Below are 19848 nucleotides of genomic sequence, written 5' to 3'. Positions count from 1 at the left end.
GGAGTAGGGTGTTGTCGTCCTGTTCTTCAAAAAGGGAGACAAAACCCAGCTGAAGAACTATCGACCCATTTCCCTCCTAAGCCACGTCTATAAGCTGTTCTCAAGAGTGATCACGAACCGACTTGCGCGAAGACTCGACGAATTCCAACCACCGGAGCAGGCTGGGTTTCGGAGCGGATACGGCACCATAGACCACATCCACACAGTGCGGCAGATTATACAGAAGACCGAAGAGTATAATCAGCCCTGTGTCTAGCATTTGTGGACTATGAGAAGGCCTTTGACTCGGTTGAAATCTGGTCTGTTCTGGAGTCCCTGCAACGTTGTCAAGTAGATTGGCGATACATCCAAGTGATGAGATATCTCTACGAAGCCGCTACAATGTCCGTCCAAGTACAGAATCAGCAAACAAGGCCCATACCGTTGCATCGAGGAGTGAGACAAGGGGATGTTATTTCCCCGAAACTGTTCACTAATGCAATGGAGGATATGTTCAAGACGCTGAACTGGAAAGGACGAGGCATCAACATCAATGGCGAACACATCTCTCACTTGCGATTTGCTGACGATATCGTCATCATGGCGGAAACGCTGCAGGACCTACAACAGATGCTGAACGACCTGGCTGAATCTTCTCTACGCATCGGCCTACGGATGAACTTGGACAAAACCAAGGTCATGTTCAATGAACATGTTCTACCGGAACCGATTGCGATACACGGCGCCGTTCTCGAAGTTGTTCGGAAATATGTATACCTCGGGCAGACATTGCAGTTAGGTAGAAACAACTTTGAGGACGAGGTGAATAGGAGAATTCAGTTGGGTTGGGCTGCATTTGGGAAGCTGCGTCGAGTCCTAACATCGTCGATCCCACAGTGCCTAAAGACAAAGTCTTCAATCAGTGCGTCCTACCTGTCATGACTTACGGAGCCGAAACGTGGACACTGACGGTACGGCTGGTCCACAAGTTTAAAGTCGCTCAGCGGGCTATGGAAAGGGCTATGCTCGGTATTTCTCTGAGGGATCGCATCAGAAATGAGGTAATCCGTCAGAGAACCAAGGTCATCGACATAGCCCACCGAATCAGCAAGCTGAAGTGGCAGTGGGCTGGCCATATTAGCCGAAGAACCGATAACCGTTGGGGTAAACGAGTTCTAGAGTGGAGACCGCGCCTCGGCAAACGTAGTGTAGGACGTCCTCAGGCACGGTGGAGTGATGACTTGCGCAAGACGGCTGGCAGGAGCTGGATGCGAGAAGCCGAAAATCGATCTCAGTGGCGTGCACTTGGAGAGGCCTATGTCCAGCAGTGGACTGCGATAGGCTGATGATGAATCTGGAAAGGTGATGCGGAGGAATGAGAATCATGTTGTGAGGAAGATGATGAGCACGAATGCTAAATGATGGTGGTCGTCCCATGATACTATATCCATCCGATATAGTTGCGAGGGACGACCAAAGAAACGATTAATGGATTGTGTGAAAGTCAACATGGCTAAAAAGAGTGTTACTGGTCTTGTAAGATGACGGCAGACAGAAGAGTATGGGAGCACAAAACACTGCGCTAACCATAATTAAAATTGGGATAAAGGAACGACGACGATGACAATGATGATGATTATAAAGCTAGGCAGGTTATGTCCCAAACCGAGAATCAAACCTCAAGAGCCTCACTTTACAAAGTTTATCAATCAGAAACTATTTATATTCATCACGTACGATAAAAATCTAAGTAGCCATTACAAATTCTGTACGTGACGTTTTGATCTATTTTTGTTGGTAATCATCGGTAATAGCAAATCGCAATACTAAGCGTTTATTGTAGTTTAGGCTTTTTACATACTTTATCTTAGTTGTGATATATCTATTAAATTATTAATATGTAGTTAAAAATTCTTTGACCGTTTCCAATGTGAAAAGCATCTTGGTCATTAGGTAAAAAACTAATTCTATTAGTTGGTTTTGCTTTAGAAAGCATCATAGTATATTTTCTGGATGGACATATAAAATTATTATATAAAACTTTAAATACATAATTTCTGAAGTAAATATGTACTTTCAAAATACATTTACCAACAAGGAGACATGTTACATTTACCTTCATTTTAGATTACAGGAGGACCAGACCTACCACCGAATTTTAAAATATTAAAACAACTTTTCAAAACACAAAATACGCCCCCTTTCTTACACCTCTCACAAATTAACATAGGCAGTGAACAAAACCTATTCATAACATTGTAAGTAATTGTAACCAGCCTAAACCTCACATCATTAGTATTTCAAGCTAGCTAGTACAGGGTCTTTCCTGCATCACAACCTTATTTGTACTTCCTATATTATATGCGTTTTATATGGCGTGGGCGACTGTAGGTGCAATTTTAAATTTTGTTTACAAAGTCTTGGAAGACAATGACCTTTTATCATCAGTGTTTTTAGGTTTCCGTACCCAAAGGGTAAAACGGGACCCTATTGTTTTCGCTCCTCTATCTGTCCGTCTGTCAACAGGCTGTATCTCATGAACCGTGATAGTTAGAGAGGTGAAATTTTTCAGATGATGTATTTTTGTTGCCGCTATAACGATAAATACTGAAAACTAGAATAAAATAAATATTTTGGGGGCTCCCATACAATAAACGTGATTTTTTTGCTCATTTTAAATAATGGTACAGAACCCTTATTGCTCGAGTCCGACTCGCACTTGGCCGTTTTTTTTAAAGTTGCATTGGTACTTGTCTGACTTGGAATCGATCCCGAACCGTCATACTTGAGATGCATTAGTGTACTTGTCCACCATGACTTGACTTTCCATATCATTGTGAGACCACCAAAAAACTAAACCTCTAAAACACAATAAAAGGAAAGACATCTTAGTTAAATTTCAAAGCCAATGACACCTCATTCACTCCAGCAAATTAAGTCCTATGCCCTTGAACAACTTTGCACAGGGTCAGTAGAGCTTTGCCCGTCTGGGTGGTATCGAGGTTATAATCCAGACCTCCTTAGGACGCCCTCGATTGCTAAATACTGGATTATGTGGTGTCATTGTGCCAATAGGACGACCAGGACTGTCAGTCTGGTAAAGTCAATGTCAGAAATTTATTTGCACCTGAAAAGGCATTGAAAAGGTAATAAAATTTCTAAATGAAGATAGAATTGTGTGAAATATATTAAAATTGTCATCGTTAAATTCAGTACTATTAGATTCTTGTTGTAGGCCCTTCTACTCTTAACCTTGATAAATAGAGCTCCAGTGTGTAACAAAATAAGTTGTAGTAAGTAAATCATCTGATATTTTCCCATCTCAATATAGATCAGCGACACCTTTTACGAGTAAAGTTTTGTAATAAATTAAGATTCACAATTCCCAATTACTTAGAGAGTTTATGTACCCATCTGCACATTTGAAATAGAAATCCACTTGCTTTATTTACCAACGAAAAACAAGAAGGAAGTTCCCAAGTCAACGTGTACTTATAATATTTTTGTTATTGAAACAAAATTTGTAACACCTAATTGTATGTATATAGCTAGTACATTCTCAAAAGCCCAAAATAACACGAGAGTTTACGCCTAACCATGGGTCCTGACAAATATATTCGCTCTTCAAGATGAACAGAACACTCTCTAAGAAAGATAGCTTGCACTACACCAAGAGTGTTGAATGAGCCTAATCTTAACTTATTGAATTAATTTCATGAGTGTCTTCCCGTTTCCTAATACGGGAAGACATCTATTTATAACCGGGGGTCACGCTCCATATGATCAAAGGTTCTTCTTACTACGTAGGTATTGTCCCATTTTAGTGGGTATTCTACTGATATTATAAAGGTGAAAGTTTTTACTTATGTATCGATGTATGTTCCTCTTTCACGCAAAAACTACTGGATGGATTTTGATGAAACTGTCCTGCCGATAGATCGGGTTCAAAAATCACTATGTTGCAATATGCGCAAATTACAATGACCCAACCGCTTTCAGACGGACTTAAAAGTTCGATTTGATTCACAATGAACTTCAAAATAATACAGTCATGGACACATAATTAAAGACACCCCCCGACTCAAAGTGAAATAAATAGTTATGGTACTGACATGAGCTTAAGCACGGTATAAACTGTAGTGTAATAATTATTAAAAGAAACATTACATTGTGTTCTTTAAATTAAGGACAAAAAATATTTTCTTTCTTTAATACTTTAGATATAAAGCTCTATGGGAAATGAACACTAACTTTTGTAGCTGATACTTGGCTGGTCAGCTAATTAAAGACAGTTAAAGCCTAGTTAAAAAAAAAAAACGAAAGATACAAATAGTTGCCATACATTTTTTTAGAAATGAATAAAATACTTACGAAAACTCGAATTAGGTAATAATTTAGGTTTATTTCATTAAAAATTTTCATTATAGTCTTATCAATAAGACTAGAACAAAAATTCTGGTAAGTAAAATGTTTTAGGCTTTTTAATATTATATTTTGACATACGGATTTATTCATACCACTTGATCTATAGTAAGGACATGGTAATAAATTTATTATTAAAGATTTCTTATCAATGGCACTAAAATTTAGGTATTTTTTATTTATTTATTTTATACATTAGTTCCACCGGTTGACGTCATCGCGGTAGCACCGGCTATCGCTGAAAACCACCGCTGGGACTCTATCTCGTTTCGGGTCGCAGCATTATGCTGAGCGAGGGCCGTATTGCGCACTTTAGGACGCATATTTTCCCTTAAATTTGTGTTATGTTCTTTTTATCCATATTATGCTCATTTTGTTAGGGGCATTTATGCGTCTTATATTTTGCGCAATTAAACTTATTTTCTTTTCTTTCTTTCTTTCTTCTTTCTTTCTTCTTTCTAAAAAAGGCATGGTTTGAGAACAACTCAAAACCGACCCCAAGGAAAACTTGTCCGCAAACAGACTTTAAGGCGGTGCTATAGGCAAATAGTGAACCATTTACATGATTCGGTACTGTTTTTTTTGGGAGTCATTTGATGCTAAAAGGACGAAAATTGTGTCTGCAGAACTTTTAGACTACAACCGGGTCAGGAAAAGCTGTAAGGCATGGGTATCGGAAGAGGTTACTTTTGGAAAAGCACCGCGTGTCCATACTGTAGTTGGCTATTTCTATCAAATGTGAAAGGTGCAGTTAACAAGTGTTCAAAAATGTTTTTTTTTCTCATTAAACAAAGGGATACGAATAATTCTAAAATAATGTATCGAAATTAGTCGCCTCCAAAACATGAGATGGAACCAAAATACTCTAAGAAAGTTCTCAAACATAGGAGGCGAAAAAGTAATAGTGTGGGGCTTCTCTCCACTACTTGGTGTGGTGATCTTTTAGAAAGATATTATTAAAAATAGGCGAATTCAAGTACTATAATATTTTAGAAATAGCATTTTTTTATATGCTAAGCATAATTTACCGGTCCTTAGCGCTTTCCAAATTAGAAAAGTTCTGAAAAACACTGTAAGAGTAGTAAAAAGGACTCTTTGATCGAGCAGCTTATGACGGTTTTGGTTTGGCCCATCGCAAATTTAATAGAAAAAAAAACTGGTGATCGGCCAGAAAACACAATGGCGATAAGTCATACATGAAACATTGATCAATTTCACACAAATTTTTATGAAGCATGGAAGAAAATTCCCGTAGCGACTTAAAACAAAACTGACCGCTTGCACGCTTAGGGATGTCGTGCTGTCATTGAGGTAAAAGGAAATAAACCAAATATTAGTACTCATTAGTATGCTTAGTTACAGTGTAGGGAATGTTGTTATAGAAAAGTACCATCAATAATATTAATAATTTGCATTTGTTCCTCTGCGCAAATGGAGTGTCTTTAGTTATATGGCCAGGCCACGTTATGGTTCATACCGCTCGAGATTCGGATAAAGCGAAAAAAAACTTGTCGCGAAGGATCACTGAAGATAGTCTTTAGTTTTAATATTTCACAATGCCCTCTTAAATATTTTAAAATAGAAAATAAAGTTCCAGTAGCAATCAGAAAAAAGAAATACAGATGAAATGTGGCAGCAATTTAAGATTCCAACAGTGTCTTTAATTATGTGTCCATGACTGTATATCAAAATAAGCAAGGCCGGTAGAGTTCGACAAATCAATCTCATAAAAATCAAAGGATGATAAAATTATAAATTACCCGTCAGTACTATACCCATTTTAAATATGAGCAAAGCATCCTTTTAAACAGAACTAACGTAGCAAAAACATTCACGCACCCATACAAAACAAGGATTTCAATAACGCGGCGAACATTTTCGCTGCACCAGCAGAGAAACTTTCGCAAAGTCGTATCCAGTGCAGGATTGTAAATAGCTGATAAAACATGTAACTGTACGAACTTTAACTGAAAACTGTTACGTTAAACCGTGGTTTATTTGTAGCCAGTTATCGTAGGTATGGGTTAAGTTAGTGTAACGTGAAACGTGTTTTATTGGAGTTGATGTAAACTGGGTTTGCGTGCTTAGAGAATTTTCTCGATTTTTTTTTTTGGAAAGTGAAATAGTTTCAGATGTGGGCTTGAGATTTTTTTTTGGGGGTCCTAGCTGTCATTTCAAGATCTGTGTGAATAACGCATAAGTAGTCAAACGCCAAACAGCCTGGTCTGAGGACATCAGATACGCAGCCTCTCCATGTAGCACATTGGTATTCAGCTGCATCCAGTTAAACTGGAGGCCGGCCCCATAATTTCGGGGAAAAGGCAGAAAACGCCACAAAACATCTGATCATCTGGATTGCATATTCGAATTGCATCGAATTATACCATTGAAAATCTTTTACATTCCTATCAATATCACTTATCTAAACTTAACCCATGCACAGGTCACGTGTCAGACCTCTAGACGGTTTCAGTCTAGACATCTTTTATCAATGGAGTCTGAGTCTGAATGACGTCAGAAGTACTTACAGAACGTCTTTGACGTCATGAATGAATGACCCTATTTATGGACTCGGTAGGGCATTGGCTTTGGCAGGCCCTTAAAGAATTGTTTAGGATTGAAAGTTACAGTAAAAAATAAAGTTCACAAAAACCACCATGTACATTGTATGTAACAGTAACTAGAACTTCATTTATAGCCACAGTATTGAATTGGGAAATTCCTGTAACTATAGTGACGAAGTGAAATATATAAATAAATGACAATGGTCTCAATGCTGGATTTCGGAACAGAGGTTCCCGTGTTCGATTCCCGGTACGGTCAACATTTGTGTGATGATCATGTTTGTTGCATATGTATATCATGAGTGTTGTTATATGTAAAGTATATATGTATTTTGTCAGTTCCGGTAGAATAGAAAACACTAACTAATCAATAGTTTACCATGGCACTAAAAGACCGTGTGTGAAAGGTCTCCCGATATTGTAATACTAAAGCGAATAGTCCTACTACAATCAAGAAATGAATTTGTCTCATTAAATAAGTCTTCACATGAATGCATCAGCTGTGAACAATATATATTAATTTCCTCTGAGTCATATAGGAAGAGCTTGTTACGAGAGCTACGGCACTGCTGTCGTGTAGCATCTGACGTGTGTATTACACATCATCTTAAAGAAATATTGCAGTATATAGCATACCAATATGTCGATATTATTCGACATAAATAAATATAGAATAGAACATACCAGTAGTTTTGCCACCGATTTCTGAAACAATAAAAGATACGTTTAATATTAATGTCATAAAAAAAATTAATCATCCTTTCAAAATTATAGGACGTATTTTTGGTTATCATTATGTTGCGAGCAAATTACAAAGTGCCTAAAACAATATATTTTTTTCCGCAGGTAAGTAGTTAAAAACTTACTTAGTCAAGCACTTAAAAATTTCAATTTTTTCAAGTACAAATTCAACAAAAGAACAAAAATTTATACAAAAAAGCCCTAAAAAATTCACACACCAACCTTGAACTCTTCAAAAACTACCCCTCATAAAACCAGACCTGCCAGACACTGACGTCACATATTGATTGGCTGCCACCCTTGGCAGAGGGGTGTCAACGACCCGGTGAAGCCCCGACCCTTGCCATCCATGTGTGTTCTGATGCGTTAAGAGTAGACTTCAATAGAGAGCTGATTAATTAGAATGATTAAGCATACTCAAAATGAAGATGGCACGTTAAACTGTAGGTCCCGGCTGTCATGTAACATCTTTGGCAGTCGTTACAGGTCAGAAGCCGGTCTAATCAAAGGGTACTGGGTTGCCCAAGTAACTGGGTTGAGGAGGTCAGATGGGCAGTCGCTCCTTGTAAAACACTGGTACTCAGCTGCAACCGGTTAGACTGGAAGCCGACCCCAACATAGTTGGGAAAAAGGCTCGGGAGATGATGATGACTCAAAATGAGGTCTTAGCTTGAATGATCATCATCATAATCAGCCAGACCAGCCAGACAGTGACGTCACATATTGATTGGCGGCCACCCTTGGCAGAGGGGTGTCAGCGACCCGGTGAAGCCCCGACCCTAGCCAACCATGTGTGTTCCGATGCGTTAAGGGTGATTAACTAACATAGAAGTGGTTGAAATTCGCTTGAACTAATGAGTAATCAAATCTACATATTATGTAATTCGCGAAATAAGGATTCATGATTAGGTCACAATCTCAAAATAAGGTCTAATCAGTTGCCGTCCACTGCTGAACATGGTAGACTGAATAAAATATTCAGTCTAAATTTAAAAAAAAATAGCTGGAGTCAGGTCCGGATGCCGGAAGTACCTCTAAAACATACAGTAACTGAGGTAAAAGCGAGGGGACACAGGTACTTTAAAAAAATATTTCACATGACGTCCTTACTAATACTATAAATCTATACTAATATTATAAAGCTGTAGAGTTTGTTTGTTTGAACGCGCTAATCTCAGGAACTACTGGTCCGATTTGAATTTCTTTCAGTGTTAGATAGCCCATTTATCGAGGAAGGCTATAGGCTACTTTTTATCCGGGTTCGTGCCGAGGTTCCCACGGGATGCAGGTGAAACCGCTGGCACGAGCTATATACAAATAGTCTTCATCCTAAAATAGGAAAAAGGCGACTTTTTATCTGTGTCCACGAATAGAAACCGCGGGTGAAGACGCGGGTGCAACCGCAGACAAACAGCAAGTATTCCATAAAATTTTAATTCCACATTGCCACATCCAACACCTTTTACCATCTAAGTTCTCCCCTCGATACGAGTTATGACGTTTAAATTTAATATTTCATAGCGTCACGAACAATTACTTTGGCGTCGGGTTTATTGCGATACGATTATACAGAAATTCGTCATTTTAACACCCCTAGTTTAATTTTGAATTTAACTAATGGAAAAACCTTGTTTATTGATTTTAGCTGAGATACACTAAGAGCTCACACACTGCAAAGTTTTAGTGGGCCGATAGGTTGTTTGGGTTCATAAATCAGACCGACTGAAAACTTTTTAACGACGAATAAGTTGCATAGTTAAAAATACCTTCTTGTCATTCGGGTAAAGGCCGTTTCCAACATTCTATACCTATTATCTATTGAATTGTTTATGTCAAAATTATATGTCTAGTAAGTGAGCAAAACTACGGATAGATAGAATTATTGGAAACGACGTCAGTTCTAGATTATTATCTTCTAGTAGGTTAATCTATTATCATAGGATATGATTACATTGAATAGTTCAACTCATATGAAAATATGTAGATTTGCCATAAGAATTTTGACATAAGTCCTATTCAAGTAATGTCAAATTCCGATCTCTAATAAGTAAAACGACACATAAATAGTATCTTGGGATATCTTAGGGCAACATAATATGGTACCAAACTCAATTCCAACCATTTTCACCATGGAAAAGTACTAAAATACTAGATAGAACCTGAACGCCTATTTCAGCACTACATTTCAAGGCAGCGTGGCCGAGCGGTCTAAGGCGCTGGTTTTAGGCACCAGTCCGAAAGGGCGTGGGTTCGAATCCCACCGCTGTCAAAAACCTTTTTTGTTTTTTCAAAACTGTCATAAAAATATTTGACAGTCAGATTGATAGTTAAATTCGCAGATTAGTCCTATCTATTGCTTTTTGTATCTATAATTTTGGTGATATTTCTTTTGGTTTTTAAGTTTAAAGTCAATAACCTATTATGTTGCGTGAAATGTAATTATCAATTCAAGTGTGATAACAATATGGTAATTGCAAAATAGGTACTGAATTTCATAATATAGAAGATTTGTTTTAACTTTATTCAGGCGAGGTAACCTTTGCTGATTCTAATGTAGTATGCTACTGACGGGAGTTTCATTGAAATAGTTTCAGCTGTTTATGAAGATAAGTTGACCTTACTGTCAAAAAATTAACTCATTACAAGGTAAAAAAAATCAAACAAACACATATAAAATTTTGATATGTAAACCCTAAAACAAATTAAAACACCCCTTTTAAAGTCGTAGAAAAAAGTTGGTAAAAAAAAACACCATTTCCGCGAATCGAGTGTAACAGAATACGAGCCAATATTATCTAAGTACCCGGCGTACGGAGGGGAAAAAAGGTCTTGCATCGAATTTCCACCCCCGCTAACCATTTGGTAAACATAACTTGATAGGCTTAGCAAAAGTGTCGCATTCACTTGTTTTACGTTTAGTAGAAATAGATATTTCACGCGGTTTCACTCTCGTGCCGGGAACACGCAAAAAATATCATATTATTATAAGTAAATCGATTAAGTTTTGTGTTAAAGCGCGACAGACAGATAAAAAGATTTACTTTCGCATTCATAATAAGGTTCCCAAAGGTAGACTGAGAGAAAATGCCTAGGGCGTTAATTCCGCCCTCGCAGAGAATGTGCAGAAGTATTAAATAAATAAATAATATTAGTAAGGATAATGCGTTATAGTTGATAAGAGTTTTCAGGCTGAATAAATATAGGTGACACCAGATTATAATCTAGTTATTTTGATTAAAGCAGCTCCATGTTTCTGAGACGAACGTGTATTAAAAGACAGAAAAGAAACGCGGGTGTAAAAAAAATGGTTGGCATTTACATAGTATAAAGAAAGAGAATTTATTTCCTACCCCTTTTCACATCTGAACTGGCAAAATTACTGAGCCGAAGTGCCCTTTAGCGCACTGATTGGAAATGCACACTGAATGCACAGTTAGGGGTGGCTAATGTCATACTAAAGGTCATATTGTCCCCCTTTTCATTTCGTTTTTTGACCCCTCACTGTGGGCGCAGTGTCAGACTCTTACTAAGGGTGCATGTAGCTGGAGCAAGTTAACATGCGCAAGTGACAAGAGCACGCGGGTGGGTATTTTGCGTTGGTACATGCGCGAGTAGCTGTGCATGTAATCTGCGCATGTGCCTCAATATGCGCAAGCTACATGCACCGTATAGACGCACCATAAAACCCAACATATTCCGTTTGGAGGCCCAAATGTACCAGGGCCGCGGTAACTCGAGCGAATAATTCCGCAGCCCTAACAATATTACCCTCGTACTATCGTCGGTTTTCACGGATTATGTGCAATACACATCAAGTTGGCTACCGTACCATACTGCACCGCAAAACGTCCCAGTAAGGCATTAACGCTCTGATTTGAATCTATACTCTTACGCTAGTATTTATAAAATGCGAAAGTTACTCGATCTCTGTCAAACTTTCAAGCCAAAACTGAACCGAAAAAAAATAATGGTTTCTTAGTTGATTTTCGGCTACATAAGATCAGCCAGCTGCGTAGGACATATTATAATGCACAAGTATTTGAAACCGACTATTGGTACACAAATACTCTGCCTGAGAGAAATGATGAGAGAAATGTCATAGGTTATTAATTACCCGGGAAGTCGTACCTTCAGGATTCGTGCAGAACCGCGAGGCACACCTAGATATAATGTAAATGAGAATAAGAAATACAATTAAATCCCGTAAACGCTGGAAAAGGCTACGGTGGTATAATTAGAACTGATAAGCATTGTAAAGACAAAAAAATCTTCAAAACAAATTGTAATCACATAATCTAATGAACCAGTTAAAAGTTTGTTTTCATTCTTATCTTTCGAGCAAACAACCAAAACAAATTAATGTTAGCACTTTCTTATCATGGCCTTAATTCGCCGTTCTATAAAGAATCCTTCGTGTACCTACTGATTATTGAAGACTAGCTTCTGCCAGCGGTTTCACCCGCATCCCGTGGGAACCTCTGCACGAACCCGGATAAAAAGAGAGTTTGAAGAGTTTGTTTGTTTGAACGCGCTAATCTCAGGAACTACTGGTCCTATTTGAACAATTCTTTCGGTGTTAGATAGCCCATTTATCAACGGCGGATCCAGGGGGTAGGTCACAAGGTCATGACCCCCCCCTGGGCCAGGTTCAGGACCTAAGAGGACCAATAATTGAAATGGTTAAACACGATGTTTTATGTTTTTTTTATAAGTATAAGATAATTTTTATTCCGAAAATTCTAGCTCGCTACGCTCGCGAGTAAATGACTATGTCTGTACTGTATTTCTGATTGTTTATTATTGTTATTGACGCACCGAATCAACGAACACAAATGGCACTCGCTCTAATCACGGTTCCTTTTTATTTGTACGTAATTCCCAGTCTGATTTGTGAGTCTTCGAACAAATAATTTAAAAAAGTTCGCGCTCGCTGCGCTCGCGGCTACTTGTTGCTTTACAACAGTGGTTCTTAACCGGTGGTCCGCCGACCACTGGTGGTCCCTGGAGGCATTCCAAATGGTCCGCGAAGCTTTGCTTCTCGACGTTGCTATATATGTTATCTAACTTTATTTTTATCGACTTATCTATGCGCGCGCGGGTTTTCGCAACTTACGTAATTTTGGTTTTGAGTCTTAAAAAATAATTAAAATTTCGCGCTCGCTTCGCTCGCGTATTCAGACACTATATTTGTTTTTGCATTTGACAGCAATCAAAAAGTTAAGTACGTTTGCGCTAAATTTTACGTAATATTTGGTTTAAGTCCCATAAAAATTACGATACGCGCTCGCTTCGCTCGCGCATTTGGAAACTACGTAGGCATACGTTTATCGTTCTTTGCATTTGCTTACCTAGAACTGCCGACATGCGTTTTACTTTGAGTAGTACTGAACCAAAAATTCATAAATTAGTAAAGAGAATGCAGTCACAAAAATATCATAAAACTTAAATCTGTAACTTTTAGTTGTTTGCTAAATAATAAAAAAATGAGTGCTAATTATAAAGTATCCTTGTATTCTTTATCAAGGAACTCTCAATTTAGGTAAACCGATGAGGTGGTCCCCGGCAAGACGAACTTTAGTTAAAGTGGTTCCTCATGTAAAAAAAGGTTAAGAACCACTGCTTTACAATGTACTTACAAAAAAATTCGCGCTCGCTTTGCTCGCGCAATATTATATCTACCTTGCCTTGATAGCTTCATAAGTCAAATATAGCAAAAAAATATATTAATGGAGTCCTCAAAAACAAAACAGTTTGCGCTTCCGACTGCTTGTTACTTTACAGCGCTTTTTAAAACTTATGAACTTTTTGTGTCTCAAAATTAAAAAAATTGCGCGCTCGCTTCGCTCGCGCTAATTATTATTTTGGATTTGGAACCATTTTTTTAAAGTCCTTTAACTACCAAAAAAGTGACTTTCGTTCGAACGTTCTTATTTATATTCCTTGTAAAGGACTTCGATCAATATGTACTACTCAAAATCTTTCAATAGATACATAGGTAGCGCTTGGGTGCACCTTGATTGCACCCAAGCGCTACATGAGCTAGAGACGGCCCTGATCTCATGAACCCTTACCAATAGTAAGACAGTTGAAATTTTCAAAGAAAATATTTTACGTCGCCGTCCCGTCCCGCCGCGCCACGCCCGCTGTGTGCAGAGACCATTATACAGCAAGAAAGCGTTTTCATCTACTTTTAGTCTTCGGACTGAAAAAAAAATTTTCGCGCTCGCTTCGCTCGCGCTTTTTTCAATTTCGCAACTGTGATCCAAGGAATCGCGTTCACTCAGCTCGGACCATTTTCTACATAAAAACACTTTTTTAACTTTAGTCCTCGACCTGAACAAAAATTTTCGCGCTCGCTTCGCTCGCGCTTTTTTATTTCGCACGTGTGTGTAGTATAAATACGAGAAATTGCGCTCACTCTGCTCGGGCCATTTTCTACATGAAAACACTTTTCTTAACATTCGTAAAAATTTCGAGCTCGCTACGATCGCGCTTATTGTATTTATACTACTACTTTTAATATGAAAAGAAGTATACGCTACAATATAATATTTTTTGTGACTTGACCACGACTTTGTGACCCCCCCCTGACGCCGAAGCTGGATCCGCCCTTGCCATTTATCGAGGAAGGCTATAGGCTACTTTTTATCCCGGTACGGGCAGTAGTTACCACGGGACGCGGGTGAAACCGCGGGAAAACGGCTAGCGGTATTATATAATAAAACAAATACTAGGCGTAGGTACACTAGGTACAAAGTACCGACTAATAACATACAAATATCTACCTACTCCTGTATTTACTTAACTTTTGAACTATTCACACATACAGTACAAATTCTCAAGGTCTGAATACCAATAGATAATAATAATATCGCGCAATATTTACGATCGCGGCGCCCGATAACACACCGAGACACTGATAAGAGGTCATTGTCACTCACTCTATCTATAGGAAGTGATAACGACTTGTATAAACATCTATAAAGAAGGTTCGCGCATCCTTAATACTCAAAGTCCTACATCATCTCCCGAGCCTTTTCCCAACTATGTTGGGGCTACCAGTCTAACCAGATGCAGCTGCACCAGTGTTTTACAAGGACCGACTGCCTATCTGATATCCTCAACCCAGTTACCCGGGCACCCATCCACGGGACAACCGCACCAAGCGTCGCTTTACATTATAATCGATCGATCGAGCTTTGACTTAGAGCTCTGCCTCATTGAGATGCCATGGCGATGTCGCCATCGGCGCAGGCCTGGCTACTTCTGGCATCCAAAGGTCGCCAAGTCGAGTGGAAATGGCGTCTCGGCAGTCAATTGTTTACGTCGTCGCTGAAGAAATCGCACGCTGACTGGCCACATTATAGTGGCCAGAGCATCCAGAAGCCACGTAGAGAACTATAGCTCGTGGCCACGCTTCCAATTTGGCGACGTTGCCAAGCCGTCGCCATGTGAGTTAGGTACCCATACATTTCAATATTAACTGCTTGGATACGTAGCCGGCGACGTCGCCATTGGCGTCCTAATGAGCCACAAACTTTTAGACTTACCAGATGACACCATCACCCCTATTGAAAATGGAATTTTGGATGAAACATTGCCATTTGCCATATTAATTATCCAGTTGCATAGTGAATACAAATAAGGAAATTGCACCTAATGTAAATGTAGACTTAATTATCATTGTTACTACACAATTAATAAAAACAAACAAGCTATGTATTAAATAATGAGCTGTAATTCCTAGTAGGTATAATTATCATGTTTGCGTTCATACAATTTATATGAGTTCAGTTATACTAAAGTAACTCTGTTGGCTCATCGTACTTTCACAGCAAAACGATTGAACCAATTTAAGCTATATTCGGTACATGTAGGTATCAGTCTTACCAAGGATATTAGATTTATATTAGATAAGTATTGAGTTGCCCATGTAACTGGGTTGAGGAGGTCAGATAGGGCAGTTGCTCTTTGTAAAACACTGGTACTCATCTACATCCAGTTAGACTGGAAGCCGACCTCAACATAGTTGGGAAAAAGGCTTGGAGGATGATGACATTAAGGACATAGGTTACTTATTTCTGTATGTTGGATGTAGTTCATTCAGACGCAGGTGGAACCGCAAGGAACAGCTAGTTAGTTATGTGTATATTTTTTCTAATATCACATAGGCATGTAGAAGAAACTTTCTACAGGCTATTGTCTTTATCTCATAATCTTAATAAAGCTTAGATTATTTCTGTAGTATGTAGGCACTTTCACTGGTTAATGAGAAGTAAGCAAAAATAATTTAAACTCTTATGCAACAATTACATTATGATAATTATGAACATATGTGAATACTTTTTCAGTTCCCATTATAACTGGTTATGTGAATATTCATATTTGAAGTTTGTATAATTTTAAAGAGATATGATATAAATATTGTCAAAACACCGGGTACTTTCCCAGGGTTTCACTCACATCCCAGGGGAATTTATAAAATCCCGTTCTTAGATAAAAATAAAATATAGCTCAAGTTGTTACTTGAGGATAGTGTACCTTTTCATCTGTGAAAGACTTTTTAAATATTTTAAGTAGTTTTGAGACAGCAAAATGTTCCTTCTTTATTTTATTAGTATCAATGTATGTAAAAGAAGTTAATTACAACTTTTATAACTCAAGGATGGTTTAGCTGTTTAAGCTGAAAATTAGAGGGGAGGTATCTTAGACCCGGGAGAAGGACATATGGGATAGTTTTTGTCACCATCTAAGATGCGGGTGAAACCGCACGCAGAAGCTAGTCGATTTATGAATTTGACGGTCTGTAAGGGTTGATCTATCATCTTCAACACATAAAAAGGCCTACGATGGAACACGACGGTTTTAGTCAGTAAGAGTCTGACACTCCCTCACCGCTGCTAAACCACAGCGGGAGGGGTCATTTGATGGTTTTTGACGTCGGTGACTTAGTTCTAACTTAGTGACAATATAACAAGCTTGAAAATCTCTATATTTACATTTAATTGTATAACACATAGAAATGATACAATAGTGATTCTAATGTAAACATTACATTGTTTACATTCATAGACTGTGTAACTATCAATATTTAATATAATCATTTAAAAAATAAGTTCTTGAATTTTTAGTTACACATCATGTAATAAAGTTAAAAAGATTTTTCTTTTTTTATGTGAACTAAATTCTTAGTAATATACACCTATAATAAATGCAAAGGTAACTCTGTTGAAGCCAAAAATTCTGAACCAGTTTAAATTAAATTTTGGATTTTTTTGGAGCCTGAGAATGGACATGAGATTCTATCTGAGTGCAGGGTGTAGGTAATTCCAATGGAACACAGGTGAAACTGCGAGAAACGGCTAGTTTTATTTTATTAAAACTACTGGCTCTTTTCCCTGCTGTCACCCGCTCTTGGTAAAGAGATAAAGATAGATTTATTTGCAAAACATGTGTAGGTGATAATAATACATGGCTGTGATCATGGAGGATGATGTGTGATGATGGTGGAATTCAATGCACAAAAGAAAGATAGCCTAGTATTCTAGCTGATATTATACATAGATAGATGAGCTATACTAAAGTTAAGTATCAAAATCCCTTAAATAGTTTTTTTTCTAGAGTAAACATCATTTACATTAAGAGTATTAATTGGTAGTGTGATGATACTTATAGATACTAACTTTTGATCTTTCTATATGATTTCTCTGTGAAATTATAAGCATGTCCATTTCAGGCTGTTACAAGTATGAAATGTTGCATAAGATGACATTAACTTAGCCATAAGTGCATTTTAGGAAACTTTAATGAAAGATTTTTATAAAAAGATTACTTATCTTGTAGAAATAATCTTTTTTTGATGATTATAATTGGTTATGAAGTTCAGAGAAGGATTTCATTATATTATATGATTTAAAAAGGATATTCTTAATGAATTCACTGATTATCTTGATACAAATTTTAATATGATTGTTGATAGCGGTCAAAATCATTTTTTGTAAGGTATTATCATTGTCATACTAGCTTCCACCCACTGTATTACCCTCTCTCCTGTACAAGCGTAAAAAGTACCAGAAATATACATTATTCTGATCATACAAGCTGTTTAGGGCTAAAACTTTCATAAACATCCTAAATCTTAGTAATCTATCTATCAGTTAAAATTATAGACACATCATATAGACATGTATGAATAAAAACGACATACCAACTTATACCATCTAATAAGTACTACCTATCTAGAATCTAGAACATTCAACCTCTCTTCAAATCACATTAAACAGATTTTCATTCAAGATCCAGTAAATACATCTCAACAGTCCAGACAAAACATCGTTGAATCTAAAAATAAACATCAAAATAAAACGATGCAAATGCACTCGCGACCGACTCGCGATAATTGAAGCTAATTTCTACAAGAACACCATTAAATTAGGTCCAAAACAAAAAAAAAAACTTTTCTACCGCACTTTCGACTGACTCATAAAGTATATTGCAGACAGATGTAGGCTTCAAAAAGATTATTACAAGACTTTATACGTAAACATTGATAAATAAACTTACATGTATTTTTGGCAGCGAAACCCAACGGGAGAACGTCAAAATCCTTCGAAAAAATACACTTTCACACTCACAAAAACCAAGAAAACACAACAGGAATAAAGTAATCACACATTACACCCACGATTACAACCTTTCACGTCCATTTTGTGCGATAATTTCAATTAATTATTTACATTTGTAATCACATGTTAGAAAACACTGAATTTGAACGAGTGTATTTTCGTTTCTGAGATGAAGTGGAATGAACACTATGCATCACTCGCGACGTGAATCCGCGAGACGATATATAGTTGCAATTTATGTAGCTAACTGAACAATAATAAAGATAGATTTATAAAACGCAGCGGGCAAAGTGGCGAATACCAAACGCGAAGGGCGAAAAGCTTAGAAAAGTTGAATGAATCGAGATTGGGGTTGCTAGATTATTTTTCTGTATTTCTACCACGAAGTAGAGCCTTCGATGGTAGTTTTTTCTCTTAGTGCAATAGTAGGTGGATTTGTGTGAAGTTCAGTAACGTTATATTGTGATGTGCTTTGAGTTACATACTTACATACTTCAGGAACGAAATCCTAGTGGGTTTGCTGATGTAGAAAGTATATGGATACAAAAATATCATGATTGGTGATAGAATTGCTTTTAAAACGGTCGCGAAAACCAAAGTAAACGTTTATGAAAATTACTCTTTTCAACACAAGTTAATACATTCTGAACTTTCATATTAAAAATAAATAACAAGATAAAAACATATTGTACGTGAATACGGTTAGTTATTCAATTGTATTATTTTCGTATTATGTTTATACTTATTTGGTAGAAAAAATGTAGGGTTGGCAACAAAAATGGCGCTACTGTAGCAAAACAAAAAAACTTCAAAAAGAAAGCTCTGCGTTACGTTTTACGCAAACTGTTATAGCAAATCAATATACTAACTGTTGAAATAAAATAATTACTTTTTTTGTAATTTAGTTATATCCAACAATATTTTTTTAACCATTCGTTTACCAATGTCGATTAAGAAAGAATAAAGAATGCTTCTGAAGTTTTTAAACATCTACTAACTACTTTTTACCTAACTTAATTTTTATGTAAGTATTACAAAATTGAATTTTGCACACATTATTTTCAGGAACTACTGGGCCTATTTTATTAAATTGCTGTAAACCACTTTTCATCCAGGTACATGGAGTTACCACAGACACTGGTGAAACCGTTGTTGGAAGCTACTTTGATTGAAAAGCAAAACTTGCTTATTATGTTTACATACTGCTTTTGCCATAGTTACATAGTGGACCATCATAATTGTGGGTCCTGTAAAGATTGTAAAAGATAAAATAAAATATTGATAAACAATGTTGTTATTTTTTTGGAAAAATAAAAATTGACAGCTACTTGATAGCGGCTAATTCATTCAAGTAATTGGTATAAGATCATTGTAAATAATAGAAATTTATTTAAATGTTAATCCATAACTCACATTTAAGCCAAATTTATGTAGGTACTAATTTTTAATTGATTCCCAGAGGGTAGAAAAATGTTAGGATGAAATGCTGCAGGATTTACAGTAAATAAAAAACAATA

At 37.1% G+C, this 19848-nt stretch overlaps 1 protein-coding gene and 1 non-coding gene across 2 annotated transcripts in view; one reads left to right on the top strand and one right to left on the bottom strand.

The window, feature by feature from the left end:
- LOC110378512 (ankyrin repeat domain-containing protein 50) overlaps nucleotides 1–18667 on the bottom strand; it is a 109479-nt gene extending 90812 nt beyond the window's left edge. Inside the window, exons 1-2 of the mRNA XM_064042522.1 lie at nucleotides 18270–18667; nucleotides 7650–7670 (exon numbers count right to left, since the gene is read on the bottom strand). The gene's annotated coding sequence lies outside the window, so the exon portion shown is untranslated. The remainder of the gene's footprint in view (nucleotides 1–7649; nucleotides 7671–18269) is intronic.
- Nucleotides 9896–9975, top strand: Trnal-uag (transfer RNA leucine (anticodon UAG)). The gene has a single exon. It is a non-coding gene; the product is annotated as a tRNA-Leu (tRNA).
- Nucleotides 18668–19848: the final 1181 nt, after the last annotated feature.

The sequence above is a fragment of the Helicoverpa armigera genome, chromosome 29, assembly GCF_030705265.1.
Source record: "Helicoverpa armigera isolate CAAS_96S chromosome 29, ASM3070526v1, whole genome shotgun sequence".
Lineage (NCBI taxonomy): Eukaryota > Metazoa > Arthropoda > Insecta > Lepidoptera > Noctuidae > Helicoverpa > Helicoverpa armigera.
The sequence above is the reverse complement of the archived record's forward strand: the minus strand, read 5'-3'. Positions and strand labels throughout refer to the sequence as shown.